General features: G+C 45.5%; 1 long non-coding RNA gene across 1 annotated transcript; it reads left to right on the forward strand.

The window, feature by feature from the left end:
* The first annotated feature begins 12,739 nt into the window (after positions 1–12,739).
* LOC134378669 (uncharacterized) lies at positions 12,740–18,460 on the forward strand. The gene is made up of 4 exons (XR_010023675.1): positions 12,740–13,116; positions 13,885–13,959; positions 14,278–14,354; positions 15,328–18,460. It is a non-coding gene; the product is annotated as an uncharacterized LOC134378669 (long non-coding RNA).
* Positions 18,461–18,926: the final 466 nt, after the last annotated feature.

Raw genomic sequence — 18,926 nt, forward strand, 5'->3', positions numbered from 1 at the left:
TGGATGAGGAGACTGAAGCCTCTTTTATTGCTGTGAGTCAAGTCAGGGGCTCGTTTGGAAGTGCAGTGTCTTCTGGACGCATCCAGAGAGTTCTTTGCTTCCTGTTTTAGGCATCAAGGAAAATGTCAACAATATTGGGGGAGGTTCTGGAATGATTCTGAGTAGAAAATGGCTGTCTCCCTGGTGTGTGCTCGGAGGGTGTCCTTGAGGCTCCCTCAGGTTGAGGGCATCCCGTACTCCAGGGCTTCATGTGTTTGTCCTCATGGCAAGTACTTTGCTTCCATAGCCAGACGGACAGCATGGACCATGTAGGACCTGCTACGACAGGCGGTGGTCACGGACCACTGGAAAGTGGTGAACTGGCTCATAGTGGAGTGAACAGCAGTTCAGTGCTAGGATAGGATGCCCATCATTAGGGGGCAGGCACTGAATTTTAATCTTTTTAATAATTATGTCTTCCAAGAACCTCCATCTGCAATTTTAAAGTGTCAGCCAAGGCGAAAGGCGCCCATCCCTCCTCTCCACAGGCTATTTGCTCACTGCAGATGTTTCTTGTTCCAGTCTTACCACAGCTGCCAGACAACAGAACAAAGAGCTTAGACAAGTAGGTCCTAGATCACGTGGTGTACTTGGGTTACCAAACCCAGAATCGACTCCTCAGTGTGGTTTGCAATCTTGGCAAACCCTGTCTTATCTTAAAATGGAAAGTATATTCTTCAGGAGGAGAAAGATAAATGATAGAACAGAGAGGAATTCAGGGAAACATTGTTCTTAGACACCCACCCCGGCCCCTTGTGCTCAGGAGGTAGAATGTTGTCTTCTGCATGAGTCCAGCTCCGGCCCAACAGGCCCCTCTCTCCAGAGCTCCAAGCCCTTCCTTTCCCAGATGTCCACGCCGGGGAGAAGCAGTTGTTGCTGAGCAGGGATGTGCAGCAATACACTTCACAAAGACACGAGGTAATTACTGGCCAGAGCTCTGCGTTTTGACAGACTTCTCTCTTCCCGGACTGAACATCTGGATGTGGCTGCTCCTCTTCACCTTCCAGCTCCCTGGAACTGCAGCCCTCAGGCCCTCCTCGACCCTCTCCTGTGCTTCACATGGGGAAAAGCATCCAGGGCAGTGAGGTGGCAGCCCCCCACTGTGCTGGGCATTTTTTACTTCAATGCAGGTGGCGACATGGGGCAGCCACACCTGGAGGCAGGAGCAGCTGGGCTGGAACCATGCTGTGTCACTCTGCAGCCTTGTCACTGTAGAGTAGTCTCTTCCTCAGTGTGATCTTAGGGTCCTTGTTTATAATGCTGGGGACACCCAGTGATGGCCACCTCCTCCCATGCTGGTCTGAGTGTGATCACACCATGTAGAGCAGGCTGGGAGCTACCAAGTGCTTTGACAGAAGAAGTTGGCCTGGCAAGTTGTGCAAAGGGTCCTGGCCTTGGATACAGGACACCAGGGTAGTGAAACTGCTGATGGCACATGCATGTCCCTTCGGCATGCCTGAGTTCACCTGACACTTGGGGCAGCAGGTCCTCTGCAGGCCTATAGCACCTTCTCCCCAGACAAGTACACACACACACACACAAACACACATGCACACACCTCTGCACACCCACACCTATGTGCACACACACACGACTGCACATAAACACCTACAAACACACAACCCTGCACACACACACACACACCCAAAGACACAAACCTCCACACTCTCACACCTGCACACACACGCCTGCACATTCACGCACCTGCCCACAGACATCTGTACACATGCACCTGCAAACACACACACACACACACACACACACACACACACGCGCGCGCCTGCACACAGAACAGGAACAGGAAAGAGGAACACCACAGTGGACACCCACTGGGCTTTTGGGTGGGAGGACTGTGTTTTTAATGTTATTCTTCATTCATATTGAACTACTGATTTACTTATAATCATTATCATTTATCTTTGTAATAAGTGCCTACAAAAATTGAAACTGGGTGATGTACTTTACTTAGTAGGTGAGTGTTTAGTGGATAATATTTAATGTGCTGTTAATGTTTATATAAATAGAAAATAATGTGCATATTAAAAATATTCACATATCATGTAAAGGAGAATAAAAGGTTTTGAAAGTCCCACCCAGCAGAGCTGGTCCTCATTCATGGCTTGGTCACATCTCCCAGCCTGTCTCTCCCATTTGACTTCCTCTGTCCTGTGTCTGTCTGTCTCACTCTCTCACCTAAACAGTCATTTACATACAGGTGTGTATGCATGTCGACATCACATAGATGTTTTTCAACTTGAGACCCTCAATACAGACTGGCCTTCATGACAAGTTTACATGACAATTTCTGTGTGCAGCTCAGCAGCTGCTCAATTTAACACCCAGCCCCTCTAGAAGATGTTAGAGACGTGGCCAGCCACTTGCTACCTCCACCAGTGCTGTGATGAAAACACTTCAACAGAAATCTTGAAAACCTGGGCCATTGTGGTTGTGGAATAACCTCCCCAGATTACCACTACTTGGCAGATGGACACGCGTGTTCACTTTGATAGAAGTTGCTGAGTGGTTCCTGAGATGGGGTATCTACGCACATGTCTCCCAGGACATCCGCTGGGACCTCTTCTCCCACATTCTCACCAGAGCTGGTCATCACCAGACATACAGACCTGTCCATCTGATGGGGCAATGACATCTCAATAACGTGTAAATTGTTGTGTGTCATCATAAGGGATGTCGTGGATGTCTGACATTTACTGGCCATATGAATTGCTTCCCTTTGGAACTGCAGGAATATATCCTTTGTCCCCTTAAAAACATGGATAAATGAAAACTCTTTGTACCACTAGGATGCATATTACCATTTCTCTGCCCATGAAGAATTTTCCAATCTGGGGTTTGTCTTTTAAGCTTTTGACATTATTCTTGTTTTGTTTTGACCAGGAAAAGTCAGTCTTTTCCTCTGTGGCGTCTGGTTCTCTGGTCATTCAAAAGTAGTTCCTACTTCAAGATTATGACAATAATAACTATCGCGGCTCTGTGTTTCTATGTATAGTCTTTGATTTTTCTGTAATTTTCCTCTTACTAAAAACATAAAATAAAAAATTAATCAGTTCCTTCTCATATTATGTGGCCAGACACAAAAGGCCACATAACATATAACTGTACTGATAGGAACAATCCACGATAGGTAAATTCACACACACAGAGAAAATGGAGTGGTTGTCAGGGACTAGGAGAGGCGGGATGGGGAGTGACAGCTTAATGGCTACAGAGTTGATGAAGCTGTCCTGTCACTAGACAGAGGTGAGGGTTGCACCACATGAGAAATGTACTTCATGCCACTGAATTGTAATTTTGAAAATATTAAAACACTTTATTTTATACAAGGGATATAAGTGAAGAGAAAAGATAAAATTTGAGGAGATGCAGGGCAAAGACAAAAACGAGGAGAAGCACAGTGGCAGGGAAGGGGAAGGACAGCTCTGGAGTGGGGACTGGTGAGGGTGTTTGTGGGAGCTCTGGAGCCAGGGCTCGCCTGGATGCTGGCGTTTCTTCTACTGTTGATGTTTCAGCAGTGGTTAGGTGAGCTTGCTCTGGCTCTTCCTCTGGCTCTGGTTCTGGATCTTCCCTTGGCTCTGGCCCTGGATATTGCTCTTCCTCTGGCTCTGGATCTTGATCCTGCGCATGCTTTTCCTCTTGCTCTTGATCTTTCTCTGGCTCAGGATCTTGCTCGTGCTCTGGCTCTGGCTCTGGCTTGGGCTCTGGATCTTGCTCTGGCTCTTCCTCTGGATCTTTCTCCTGCTCTTTCTCTGGCTTGGGTTCTGGATCTTGCTCAGGCTCTGGCTCTGGCAGTGGAGGTGGAGCTGGAGCTGGAGCTGAAGATGTCTTTAGCCCTTGGGACAGTTGTTCAGCCTGGGCAGAAGCTGGAACTGGAGTGACAACAATTGAAAATATCAACATGAGTTTCTATGTCTCTTCCAATGACACTGTCTTTTTGAGAAGCCCAAGTCCAGAGACCCAGCCTCAGGAAGTCTCCCCACACTGCAGAACACTGTATGATTGTTCTGAGTACTCATTGCTCCTCTCCCCAGCCTGCTTCTGGAAACTCTGCTCTGTGTGGCCCGGCCCAGCCCCCTCCTCAAACCCTCACAGGCACCCACCCTCTTCCTCCTCACCCTCAGTTTCTGCCTCACTGGGCTCCAGGCGCACCATCTTCTCCAGCTGGGCCAGAAAAAGATCAGCCTTGCGCTCCACCTCTGAGCCTGGCAGATTGATGTGTACATATGCCAACAGAAACTTCAAAGATGGAAACTCAGGAGGCTCGTAAAAATCAATGGAATGGAATTCCAGCCAGATATTTAGGATGGAGGACATGGCACTGGGGGAGACAGGTGGGCAGCAGCATCAGAGGTCTGGCCTATCCCTTCTTTGCTGCCCTCCCAGGGCTCCCCTGAGTGAGCTGCAGTCTTGTACCCTCTGCCCCTGCCTGTCCATAGACCAGTCCCTCCAATGTCCAACCCCAGTATGGCAGCCCTGGCAGAGATGGTCCTGGCAACCAAGGAGGAGCTGGCGAAAGCCTCTGTGGGGGGAGCCTTCAATCACTGGTGTGACCACCTTTCCCTTCAGGGAAACCTGACACCCTCCTGTGTCTGTGTCCCTGCCCAGTCCCTGTTGGAATGACCTGTCCGTCAGGGCAGGAGGGTGCTGTCTGCTCTGGGCATTACTCACTGGCACACAGGAGGTGTCCAGGAATATCTGATGAATGAGGAAACAGAGGGAGGCTCTGCTCCCCTGGCCTTCCCAGGGCCCTTAGAAAACCCCAAACTTGAGCTCACATGTGGATGTGCTGCCCAAGTGTCTACATCAATATCTGCATCTCCTCTTCCCCTGACACTGATCTCCTGACCATGACCACACTCTGCACCCTCAGCACCAGCTGAGCATCCCCATGGAGGCTCCAGCCCCGAGTGTGAGCGGGATGCTCTGCACACCGCCTGCTCTGGCTCAGCACGGGCTCTGGGGGTGTGGGCAGGGCTGGATGGGAGGGGGTGGGAATGGATTCTCTCTGGGCTCCCTCTGCTCTCCAGCCTCTCACACACCCCACAGTGCCTGTGGCCCCATCCCCAGCTCATCTTGACTCTTTTTCCTGCAGGGAAAGCCCTGAGCCCTCAGCCCTGTAGCAGGAATCATAAGATGTGTGGCAGCCAGAGTTCTGCCAGCTCCCCCATCCACAGGCCCCCGCAGACCACACACAGTTCTGTGGAGATGGGAGCCCCTCCATCTGCACCCAAACCCCACTCACCATTTTAGCTGCTCCAGGGGTCCGCCATCCCCGTGACAATCCAAAAGGATTTTTCCATACCTAGAGGAGGCCAGGAGGGTGTCACATCCACCATATGGTGGCACTACCTTCTTCTCATGTCTACTGTAACTGTCTGACCTCTGACTAGAATGGATGCCCAGGAGGACAGGGAATGTAGTCTCCTTGGTTCATTAGAATATGGCCAGTGCCCAGAAAGTGACTGCACATAGTGTTGCTTCACATATGTTTGTTGAAGCAATAAACCCCAACCAATGCCTTCCAAGATATCTGGGTGCATCTGTAGCCCTCTGCCGGCCCCTAGTCTCTGTGCTTTGAATACACCCAGAAGCCTGCAAATAGAAACTCAAATTTCCTGTAAAAATGTGAAAACAGGGAAGCCCAAGTCAACGAGGTCAGTGAGGGTGTGACAGAGACTTCATCGTGGGGGGGCAGGAATCCTGAAAGAGGACGACCGTGGCCCTTCCAGCAGAACTTTCCACAGGGCTGGACTCAGGAGCAGCACTTTCCATGGGGGACCCACTGGAGCCTGTTCCTCTTACCACCCACTGAACACAGGTGGAAACTGAGGCTCAGAGGGGTGTGGTGACAGTCCCAAGACTCACAGCTGGGAGGCAGCCGAGTGGCACTGTGCGATTGAGGGGCAGAGTGCTCACCTGAGGAAAAGCAGATCCAGCACCTGCTGGGGAGCGGCAAAGCTCCTATAGTTTGAAAGAAAAGTGTGGACGTAGGAATGGTTGCCATCCAGGGCAGCGGGCAGCAGGAGTGCCACACGCTTCTGCACCATGTCTGTTGGGAAAGGCCACACCATGTGGGTGGCATCTGGGCTCAGCGAAGAGTTGTCTCCACTCTAGGACAGGACAGGGGAGAGATACACAGTGACAGCACCGTGAACCCCCAGGACGGAAGGGGCTGGAGGCCAGTCTTAACCCCAGGGAGGACATGAGAAGACAGCCTGAGGGCCCAGGGTTCATGTACAGGGTGGTGGTTGCCACCCCCACAGTCCCCTATCACCCTCCAGCCATGACCTGAGGTGTGAACACACCAGGACCAGCAGGTTTATAAACACCCCACCCTCTGCCCCTGCCCAGGGAGGGTGTCCCATGTCCCCATTCCCCACACAGTCAGGAGGAGGGTGTGTGGTCACCCAGGGAGGCTCACAGTGCTGGCCTGGCCTGGCCCACCCTCCCCTGGGACACCTGACTTTACCTTTGGGGACCTCCTGCCAAAAGGCCACAGGAGCCCAGGGCGAGGGCTGAACCAGCGCCGGAAGCAGCGGACAAGCCTCTCAGCACAGGGCTTCCTGGGGCTACTGCCCCGGGACCTCGGGATACAGCACAACATCTCACTCTGCCTGTGGCCAAGTGAGCTGGGGAAGGGGCTGTGTATAGAATGTGGGTGCCAGGTTACCGAGTTCCGAGTTCTGTTGGGGTCTGTCGTCAAGCAAGTGAGGTCACTTCCTGGTACCTCAATTCCTGAACCCCTCCTCTGTGTACAAGACCGCAATTGCCCCTCTGGGTACCTGACTGCTGACCCTCCTTCCCCATGAACTCTCTCTATTGCCCACACTTCCACCATCACTGCCTGACCACACCCCTGTGCAAGGCCTGGGTGCAGCCAAGGTCACAGCTCGGAGGAGACACATGTAGGTTCAGCCCCGGCTCCTGCTTCTTATCACTTATGTGACCCTGGATAAGCCACTTGACTCTCAGGACCTCCCCAGTCTCCCCTTCTGCACAGTGGTGATCATTCTAGCATCTCCTTCCTAGGGATGTCATCAAGCATGTGTGAGAAAACATCTGTAAAACCTATTGCCAGTGTAACATGTAGCTAATGAACAAGACTAGAGATAACATCCATGACGGTGTGGAAGTTAGCATGGAATATGACTAACGACAGGCCTGCGTCCTGTCATATAATCTTGAAAATGTTGCTTTTGCTCTAGGCCTGTTTTCCCCGTCTGCACCATTCAAGGGTTGGAATTTCATGCATTCACATACTGCTTTCCTCCACAAAACCTTACACTGGCTTCATGTGTATTTTGGTTTGTACTCAAGTGCCACATCTCTGTCTGTGTGGTGGGAGATTCCTCAGTGGCTCCCAGTGGCCCCCACCATCTGCTGCACATATCCTCATGGAATCCCCTGCCCGGGAGTGGGGACTGGACTTAGTGACTCACTTCTAACCAATAGAAAATCAAAAGTGAGAAGATGTCACTTTCAAGATGTCATTGTAACGTGCCTGTTACTCGAGTCTTGTGCTCTGTCTCCTCTGCTCTCTCTCCAAGTATCTACCGTATGGCAAGCATGGTGCCGAGAGCTGGACAAAGAGCTGATACAGCTGCACCCTGGTTTGGGAGATGATCCCAACATAAGGAAGAAGAGAAGACGTGCTGTTGGGTGGCTGCCATTCTAAGAGAGGAAAGGGTAAAGTGAGACAGGAGGCCATCAGATTATTCTAGATTAGGAAGCTATCTGAAGGTGGTAGGAAATGAACACCATGTCCAGAGATGAACCAGAGGCGTTTGGTCCATTAAGATGATGGCAACATGTAACTTCTGTATAAGATACACTAAGAAATACTACTCACAAATTTAAATCCTATTTTCAAAATCATCGAATGACAGGGATGAGTGCTCATGTTCAATGCAAACATAACTAGAATTGAGGAAGATTCCATTTTCGGAATAACTTTATATCTACATTAGATGAAAGTATGCAGATACATTCAGCAATTCTTTTCAAATTGTATAAAATATCCATTGTGGACATAATCAGGGTTCCACCCACATACTTTGACTTCATACCCCATTTTCTTTACACCAGACACACATCGCTGTGATGTAGATCTGTTGGTCTCAACGCTTTCCCAACCCACAGCCTACTGGTCCTGGGAGATAGCAACTGTGTCACTGTTTTGTGCCCAGAATCCAGGGCCTGACACTGGGCTCCATAAATACCAAGAATGTATCTTGGTGTGAAATCTAGCCCATTAAAAACCTAGTGTGGGTTGTGTAACTAAAATCCTGTATTCCTCATTTGTATTGTTTTCTACATTTTTTTTTTTAACTTTGAAAGCACATTTCACTTTTATTATTGGGTAAACGATTTGTGCTCTGGGCTTAGAATACTCTATAATAAAAATGATTATTTTGGCAGAGATTGCAGGTGGAGAAAGAACCAGGGAGGGGTTACATTTTCATAAATTTTTGAGTTAAGAATTAAGTCTTGGAAGACAGCATGCCTGGAAAAAGCTTGAGACAAAACTCTGAGACTTAATTTGACTATTTCTACTTCAATTGAAAGAAGTTAGTGATTTTTTTTTGAAAAGGGCCAGAAAGTAAATATTTTAGGATTTGTAGTATACATATGATCTTAGCCATAACTACTCAATTCTGCCAAGATAGCCTGTCAGCAGACAGACCTAAACACAGACAAAAGCATAAGCCAGTGAGCAGGATTGTGTTCCAACTGAACTTTATTAATTGATGCTGGACTTTGAATTTCATGTAATTTTTACATGCTATGTAATGTTACTCTTCTTTTGATTTCTTCCTCACCATTTAAAAATGTAAATGGACCATCCAAAAATAGGTAGGAAGCTGGATTCAGCCAACAGATAGTTCACTCACACCTGGTATATAGAACAATTAAAATAAAAACACAATTTTGTCCTAATCTATATTTTTTTTATCCAAAAACATATGAATTGCAAAATATTAACTATTATACTCTATATACTCTTTTAGGATAGAAATTAATAAAATATATTTTTAAAGTACATGAAACATAAGATGGCTTTAGTTACCATAAAATTTTAACGTAAATATTAATACCTACTTTTCTTGTTTGTTTCTGTGTGAGGTGTTTTTGTTATTTACACTAATGGAACTATAGGAAATTGTCCTAGGTCAGTTCAAAGGGAGAGAAATTTTCAATCCCACCCATGTTTAGCACTCTTTGAAGCGCTTAATGCTCAGTTAATTAGTGGCCGCCGGATGGAGAAGGCTATTTCTTCGTGCGCGTTGGTGTGTGTGCATGGTTGGGAGAGTGAGAGATGATGTTATGTGTCAGACCTCTCCGTGTCCCTTTTAGATGCCACTAGCTCATTCACTGTGGGTAATGGACCGTGAGATACTTATGTGTCTTCTGCCTGGCTTCATGCTTGATGCTTCTGATCAGACACAGCATTTCATTTCCAATATCACAGGTGACAGAGTAAATGCAGAATGTTTTGCTGCAAATATTAAAAGATCCAGAGAAGAAAAGATAGTTCTACCCCTAAGTATGGATTAAAAACAATTGAAAACAAATGGCTATTTTCAATTCTTTGGTCTTGTTTAAGTTTTATATGTTTGATATCTGTTAGTTATCACCTCCACGTATCTAGGGATTATTTGCCTAGGCTGCCAAAAAGGAAAAAAGGAAGAGATATAGACAATAGGCTGCTAAGGATTTAATCCAGCTTCATTGTGAAACCATAATACTAAAAGTGAACTTTTCACATAATGTTCATTGATAGTTTTATCTGATAAATACCCACTTGAAATAATAAACTGATAAATCATCACAATAGGAAAAGAACTTCAATCATCTATGCCAGCCTTCTAGACTGCAATTATTAATTAATCATTTATGGAACAAAAGCTCCTAAAGGTGGCTTTTAAAATTTTATTTCCTATTGAAAGATTGCACTGAATTGAGGTGGAAGTCTGAAGCCTAGGAAAGAAAACATTCATTTTGTGCTTTTGATTGACTCTGAGATTTTTTAACCCTCTTACCTAGAGGAAGAGTGCCAGTGTATTTTCCCCAATCATCTGTTCAGAAAATTCCACACATCCTGCAAACTGTACTTGAGAGAAACTACAAAGTTTTAGAAATCACAGACAAAAACCCCAACCCAAAATAAAACAGAAAAATGCTATTATTCACATAAAGCAAAAATTATTAATGCATTCATAAATTTCTTCAGGATGCCTCCCCACCCCACCTCTTACACACAACCACCCCCCAAACTCCAAGCTTTCTTCTGTATCATATTTGAATTTTCTTTTTCCAGGAAAAGCAGAGTATTCTGAGTGTGCCCATAGTTAGAATAGAAGCTTCAATTGTTTTCCCCTGTGGCAAGTTGACAAACAAGAGCGTTGCTTTCTCCTGTCTGCTGTAGATGTCTCCATGGGAGCACTGTTTGTGCAGAGAGCACACTTTCCAAGTTTGCCAGAGCAGATCTGTTCGTCACCAGCCAGAAGGGCTACCAAAGCAATATGCTTATGTTCTACATAAAGCAGGAACTGGCTAATAGCTAAAAATAATTTATAAAAAGAATATTTGCCCCTAAAATGTTACGAATACCTGTGGTGAATGGGAAGTTGTTTTCTTTTGTATTTACTGTGTTTTATCTAATAAAAGGAGGAATCATAAGCAATCAGAACATTATGCATGCAAAAGGCTGTTTGACCTTCGCCAGTTCTATTTTCTTTCTTCTCCCGCACATTTGTTGCCTTTTAAAATTTCTCCCCTTGCTTTCTTCTCCATTTCCTTCACCAGTTTCCCTTTCCTAGTTCTCTCTTCTTTATTTGGTCTTTTATCTTTCCTGTACTCTCCTCTTATTCTTCTGTCCATTTCATACTCTCTTGGGATGAACAATGGCTTCTGGCTGAGGCGTGGCTGTAAGAAGGGGACATTTTAGAGCTAATGTATCTCATTAAAGACAACATAGCAACAGAAGAAAGAGACAAGTACAGGCCTCCTCGTGGCCAGGATTTCTTCCTTCTCCCAACAGTGTGGTTCATTGAAGTAGCTCCACAGCCTCATTAAGGTAATTTTTGTAATATTTCTATCCCTAATTTCTTTTCTTCATGAAAAGATGAAATTTCTTTTGAGTTCTTTGGGTTCTCCTATTTTCCCCAATATTTGCTGGCAGTGGAAATCCTATAAATCAGTATAAAGTTCTGACAATTCTGCATGCCACCAGTTATGTGTAATGGTTTTGAGCTGCAAGCATGATTCTTTTTAACTAGGCTTTAACTTTAGTGGAATTTGAATTTGACAGTCCCAATTCATGTGTTTCAACGTTTGAGCAAAACAGCCGTCTTTGAGTTCTAATGGAATGAACATAAAAAAATTAACCTTTTGCCACAAAAACACCCTATTCCAGGCAAAAGCTTTCATGCTGTTTTGAATCAGTTCTATGTAATTACAGTAGAATGAATAGTTCTAATATAACTCGTAGAGTGATGAAGGAGGTTATGGGAAAAGGATGTAAACCCAGGCTTCCTTACTTATTCTGTGAAGTGCCATCAGTAAGTATGGGATATTGACCTTGAACTCAATTCCATTATCACATTTTAAAAAATATTAGTTGTAATCTGTTAGACATTCACCGTATACCTATAAATAATGAGGCACTTGTGGCAAATGCTTGAGATTTTTCATTGCAATTATTTTTAACTTGTAATTTTTGAACTAACTTGTCAATTTAAAAAAACATCTTCGGTTAACCATCAATAGTCAACAAGCTTTTCATAAATCTTTCCCTTATATGTTTGGAAAAGAGAAAACATGTATAGGAATAAAATGTTTATTTTTTAAATATTTAATATTTCCTTTTGACAATATTAAATCTGTTAACGCCATTGGCCAACTATCAATCGCTGAGTGTACAAAACCTGGCTCAATAAAATATATTTGCATATAATTTGCTTAAATATATATATATTTTTTGACCGGTAAGGGGAACGCTACCCTCCGCACGGTGTGGTCTGCACCAGGCTCAGCCAGTGAGTGCAGCGGCCATCCCTATATGGGATCCGAACCCGCGGCCTCGGCGCTATCAGCGCTGCACTCTCCCAAGTGAGCCACGGGGCCGGCCCCCAAATGCTTAAATTTTATTTATTTATTTTTTTTTGTTGTTTGTTTTTGTTTTTGTGACAGGTAAGGGGATCGTAACCCTTGGCTTGGTGTCGCCGGCACCACGCTCAGCCAGTGAGCGCAGCGGCCATCCCTATATGGGATCCGAACCCGCGGCCTCGGCGCTCCGCCGCTGCACTCCCAGCGCCGCACTCTCCCGAGTGAGCCACGGGGCCGGCACCAAAATGCTTAAATTTTAAAGTTTATTTAAAAACCTTTATTCTTTTTTAAAAAAATATGTGTCTGTACCACTCGATTGTAGCTTTTTTAGTAAAGTAGTTTTTGGAGCGATCTTTGGTCCACACTGGACCGTTCCTACGAGTCACTTGTGCTGGCACTTCCATCAGCACTGGTGGCCTCCACTCCGGCCTGGCCCGGCTCACGAGCCCTCCTGCCAGGCCGAACTCAAACTCTGCGTTGCCGGTGGGACCGGCGCTGGTCGCCCCGTCTGCGCCCCGACTGGTGACGGCGGAGGCGGGGATTTTTCTCCCCAAGCCCCGCCCCGTGCCCCGCCCCCGGGACGCCGCGCGCGTGCCGCCGTTTCCGGCGAGACCTTGAACCCGGCCTGGGGGGTCGCACCCGCTTGTCCGTCTGCGCAGACGTTCGGGAGAGCGGCTCGGGGACCTGAGAAGTGTCGTCATCGTATTTTAGGTCAGTTTTGCCCTTTAGGAGTTACTTGGAGGCTTCTCTGCCGCCTGCTTTGCGTCCCCCGATCCGGGCGGGGCGTGGGACCGCGTCGCCAGTGCTTTTGTCGCCGTTCGTTGTCCGCGTTCCGTGAAGTGGGTTTGAATCCTGCGGGAACCCTGAGCTCCGGAGGCGGGTGCTTAGCTGCGGAGCGCGGTGCTGATTTGTGTCCTGGAGGTTTTATTGCTCCGTGTCTTGAAAAACAAGGTAAGTGCCGCTTTGAATTCACGCCCCTGGGCACGACTCCAAGGCCCTCGCCCACCCCCAGTTTTTATGGAAACTTAATTCTTTAAACAGAGCAAAAGGGGCGTGCGTTACTTTCAATCTTGTTGGACTCCCTGATACAACATACGTTTTAAAAGAAAACAGTTACTTTTCCAAGGGTGCGGTGTCACGTGCAACTATGACTAGGGTTTCCCTGTAGTACTTTGTCCTCCCCTCCCCCTTTCCCAGTCTAACTGTGATTTGGATGCAGAAGGTTCTAACGGTTTACAAATGTTGAGTATTTTAATAATTTCATTCTTGGAGCAGGGGTGAAAAGCAGCACCTCTATTCCCCCCAAAGAGACACTAAAATAGTTGATTTAAAGGCACAGGAGTATTCACTTTCCGATGTAGTAATAACTTGGGTAACTGGGGAAAGGGTTAATACGTCGCCTTTCCAGAGCTGATCGTTGAATCTTGCTCAGTTTCCCGTGGGCCTTTGTTACTAGAACTGAGGGCGTTACAAAAATGGTTGGTATCTGTTCAGTATTTACCACGGGCCAAGCACTTTCACATATTACCACGCTTGAATGCTAACAACAGCCCCAGGAAATTGGTACCATGGTTATCATGGTGCAATGAAGGAAACCAGGGTTTAGAGAGGGTGGGTAGCTTGCCCGTTACTTCTTAGCTACTAAGGGCTAGAGCTGGAACTCGGACCCACTTCTTTCTGACTGTTTGAGAGCTGTGCTTTTAACCACCTTTGATCTAGCTGCAGGTGCAGGCCTGGGGAAGTCTCCTGTCTGGACAGTGGGAAGAGAGCAACGCAGAAGGACACCGGCTCACTGTAAGTGCACAGTAAACGGGAACAGAGTAGCCAGGAGCTTCTCAAATCCAGAGTTCCTTTCCCCAGCTGAAAAGAGCTTTGAGAGCAAACTGCCTCGGGCAGCATGGGGTGTGGGAGGAACACTGGACAGGCCGCTGGGGACTTGGGTTTGCGTTCCAGCCCTGCCACTGACTAGTCATCCAGCCTCTGTAGGCTTTGTTTTCATTTGTAGGGTGATAGGATATGTCTGGAATGATGATTTTTTTTATCCCATCCTATGATTCTGTGGTTTGCTTTTAAACCATGACTGGCACTGATTTCTTGCTCTTGCCTTTTCAGAGTGCCTTTACATTGGTTTGGCTTTAGCTGTGAAGCACTGATTGCTTCTGGTGGGATCATTGGCTATGCAAAAGCAGGTAAGGTTTTGTAGGTTCTTAGCCTCTTGGAGAGAGTCCTCAGGGTCCCCAAAGAGCAGTCCCACTTGAGTCAAGTTTGCCATAGGCCGTCCAGCTTGAGCGCAGGGTTGGTTGTCAGTCCTGTAGCTTCTCCTGCACTCACGTGTGGTTATCTGGTCGAGCCAAGCCAGGCTTCTTGTCCAGTCACTTGTTTTTGCCTCTTTATCTAAAGATAGGCGGAGGTGGTAGTGAGTTATTATCACTGACTGCCATATATTAGCCTGGACCCTAAAGTGCCATCTCTGGGCTCTTCAAGTAGGAGGAAACCTCTAATCTTCACATACTCGTTTTTTGAAGTCTCCTCATTAAACTAGGTAGAGGCGTGTCAGTGAATGTGCTTGTATCTACCTCCTCCACCCCCATCCTTATCTGCATCCCCACCCCAATATGCAGTAGGGGTATGTCATGCACTCTGAAATGATCACTCTAATTGCAGCATGGAGAATGAATTGGAAAGATCCAAGATCAGAGGCAGATAGTCTAAAACCATGAGGCCGAGACAGGACAGGGGCCACAAGGATGAAGTGATATAGACAGATTTGAGGGATATTTTGGAAATAGAATGAACAGACCTGGTTACTGATTGAATGTAGGAACCAAGTGGCAGTGATTAGTTAAGGATGACACTCAGAAATCTCAACACTTTCAGAACACGAGCATGACAACAGAAAAAATGGCAAAGGTCCGACAGTGAGAATTCAGAAACACAAATGGCAGAATAAAAATAGACGTATGAGAATTATTATTCATGTGAGTTGTAATTAAAGATATCTACATTTAAAAGGAATATAATTTATCTATCAAATTGTATGTATTAGATTAATATTCAGAAATAGTAAATTATTTTTAAGGCTCAATTTTAGGAGTGTGTGTCATCTGGACGTACAGTTAAATGAGTGGTCATTTATCATTCTACGTTTATTCTATCTGATAGATTCAACTAAGAAGTCTTGATTGGCCACCTACGATGTGCAGGAACCATGATAAGAGCCAAGGATATAAAGTTGCATAAGAACCTTTCCTTTCTCAGTACAGTGAAGACACCTGTATTTTTTTTTTTTTTAATGGTGGTTGTTATTCTGAGTTCTGGAGATACAAGAATGAAAAGACCTGTTCCTACTCAACAACAATGACAAAACCCAATTAAAGAATAGGGAAGTGACTTGAAATAGACATTCTCCAAGGAAGACATACAAACTAACAAGCTGGTTAAAGGGCAGTATCATTAAGCAGCTATCAGCACAGGGGCTACAAGAGGACAATGGAGGGGCAAGTAAATCAGACTTGGAGGTAGGGAAGAAATTTCAGAAAAGATTATACTGCAGCCAAGGTTTTTTTTAAATTTTGGTTCTGAGGTAAACATGAAGAAGGATGTTAGCCATTCTACTGCAGAAACTAGGCAGTGATACAAAAACAACTGTTTTTCGCTAAACTCTCCAGTCTATAGACTTCTCCAACTGGGCAAATCAAGACTCTGCTGACAGAGAGATTTCTCCTAGAGAGCATGCAGGGGTATAGGTGCACGGCCATCCAGTGGCAAGATGGGGGGTGCCAATCAATTGTTTTTCATGTGCTCCTTCTAAGCCACTACTGGAAGATTTGGAGGCTTTTGAGGGGAAGGAAATGACCCAAAGTTAATCAATGATGGTGGCCAAAAGAGATGGGCAGAAGTTTTGTTTAACGCCCCCCAAGGAGAGATGCCACCTATATTGCATATGTGTTTTTCTAAGGAGCACTAACTAATATTTGTGCAAGTCTGTGTAAGTATACTCTGTGATGTTCGCACAATGATGAAATCACCTAATGATGCATTTGTCAGAATATGTCCCCAAGGTTAAGCATCATATGACTATACTTAAAAATAGTAAAGATGGTAAATTTTGTGTTCCATGGATTTTACCACAGTTTTTTTAAAAAAAGACCTGTCCTCTATCTTCGGACTGCTTATATTTCTGTGCTAGTAAGGTGACTTACCAATCCTCCATCCAAGGTCTTTCACCGCTCTTCTGTTTAGATGCTTCATCCCCACATAGGTGAGATGTCTTCTGTGTGGAAGAAGGTTTTCTGCCTCTTCCATAAACATGCTTCTTTAATTTACAGATCAGAGACCAGAGGCTTAGTGAAGGAGACTTGCTCAGTGTCAGAAAATTACCACAGAGCCCAGGAAGGCCCCGATGCTCACTTGAAAGCATTGTTCTTTTTCATCTGGAAGGGGCCTTTGATTACACTGTCCTCAGCACTCATAGAGCCATCAGCTCAGACAAACGCACTGGCAGTCAGTGCCAGGCAAAATAGCATGATCTTACTCCAGGACCAAACTCATCAGGGCCTTCCTCCTAGCTCTTATGTTCAGACAAAGCAGGTCTCCAGGAAGAATGTCTCATTCCCCAAATCCTCTTACCGTCTCCTTGAGATGGAGTTCAAGAGCTCTCTTGGCTGTGCATCCCCACCCCAGCCTTTATGCTGGTGGTAGCAGAGTCAGAAGAGAGCCACCACCTTCTCTTCTTGAGTCTTCACCTCTTCTTTGAGCAAGTTGCTCAGAAATACTCAGAGCCACTGAGGCTCAGAGTTAGAAACAGAGATGGGTCTTCCTCCTTCTTTGAATAATGATATCCAGAAGTGGTCCATCTTAGAGGGCTTGAGTGCCACCAAGATACAGGCAGGAAAGGGGGGAAAGAGAGAAAGACAGGGGGGAGGGAGAGATAAAGAGAGAGCCAGCGTGAGCTTTGGAAATGAGCTAGTAATTTACAAACTCTGCATCATCTCCATCTGCCTCTCTCTGGGAGTTTCCTAAATGGATAAAACAATAAGATGGTGAAACTGTTGAGCTGTTCCTTCCACAGCCTCGCTGGCCAGGCTGACTCCAAGTGTTTCAGACAGATGTGCACCAGGGCCTCCCTGTCAGCAGGAGTCCTTAATGCCTTGTGCCCTGACATTTGGAATGCAGCCAGAGTCGGGTTTATTGGTACTTTGTAGGTCACTTTGATTCTTGTATTTTTAGATTTACTAACAGAAATAGCTCCTATTGTTATCCCTGCACTCTTTATGGATGGCACCATATCATGGTGTGGAAGAAAGAAAATAATCTGGGATCTGGTCAGAGTCCTGGGTTTGTGATATGATGTGCTGGTTCTAAGGCCTCATTAAGCACGTTATTCCGCCCTTTGAAGACATAATGTGTGTATTGTAAAGTAGATATATTGGTAATGATTGCCTCAAAGGGTCGTTGTAGAAATGAAATGAAGCAATCTATAGACTGTACATTGCTGTGCAGCTACTATACAAGCCAGAGGTGAAAACGTGGTCATCATACCAAATCCAGTCTGCTCTATGCCTTGCTTAGCCTGTACACTTTAAAACCATTTGTATGCCTTTAGACCAGCTTGTAATCTCCAGATGCCACAGTCCCCACTTCTCTATATTGCCTCACACCCAGCCTACTGTCTACTACCAACCTCATCTGGAAAGTTTGAGTCTGAGACCCAGACATCGAACCTTAAAGGCAGGCAGCATTCAGTAATTCAGAAGAGGCATCTTACCTGCAGCCAGCAGATCCAGAAGTGGGACTGTGTGAGCACAAGAAGAAAGAGTCTTCAGTCTGAGGCAGCCTCAGACTCACTGGGCTAATAACAGTGATATAAAAAGTTAAGAGTAGTAAGTTATGAGTTTGCAATGACAAAGAAAATGCTCCTGTAGACTGGCTTGCCACTATCTTTATAATGACAGTACACTATATATGACACATTGCTACAATTAGAGGTTTGTTTGGTCTATACAGTACTGGCACTAAAATATATAAATCAATAAAACATTAGTCCATGCTAGAAAGCCCAGAAATAGAACTTAGCATACATAGGAATTTAGTATCCAATAAAGGTGGCATTTCTAGCTGGTGGGGAGATGATGGATTTATTTCCTAAATAACACTAGGGTAATTTTTTTAACTGTTTGTAGAAATACAGTGGCTTTACATTGTACTCTTCACACTATAAACCAACATAAACTGCAAATGGATAAAAGTATTAAAATTTTATATTAAAAAATAAAAGATCCAGAAGAAAATATAAGTGAATGTTCTCATCTGTTTTCATGTAGAAAACCCACTTCTAAATATAAAAGTAAAAGAAGAAACTGTAAAGAAAAACAAATTATAAGCTCAACTACATGAACATTTAAGTATTTCTAAAGATCTAAAGACATCACAAGCAAAATTAAGAGAAAACAACAAGCAGGAAAAGAGGGAGGGAGGGAGGGGGGGAGAGAGAGAGAGAGAGAAAGAAAAAAGAAAGAAACCCAGGACCAGGCACACAGTGATGAATAAAACACACAGGATCTCTACCTTCATGGAGTTTTCAACCCAGTGGGGAAGACAGACATTAAAATCAGGACCACCCCCAAATAAATCCTTATCAGTAGTGATAGGTCCCTCTGAAGCCAAAGAATGCGGAGTCGTACTGGGAGATCTGAAGTTTGATGGAACAGTTGAGGAAGGGCTTTCTGGAAAGTGTTATTTGTGCTGAGGGCTGCAAAGAC

Source organism: Cynocephalus volans, chromosome 5 (assembly GCF_027409185.1).
Source record: "Cynocephalus volans isolate mCynVol1 chromosome 5, mCynVol1.pri, whole genome shotgun sequence".
Lineage (NCBI taxonomy): Eukaryota > Metazoa > Chordata > Mammalia > Dermoptera > Cynocephalidae > Cynocephalus > Cynocephalus volans.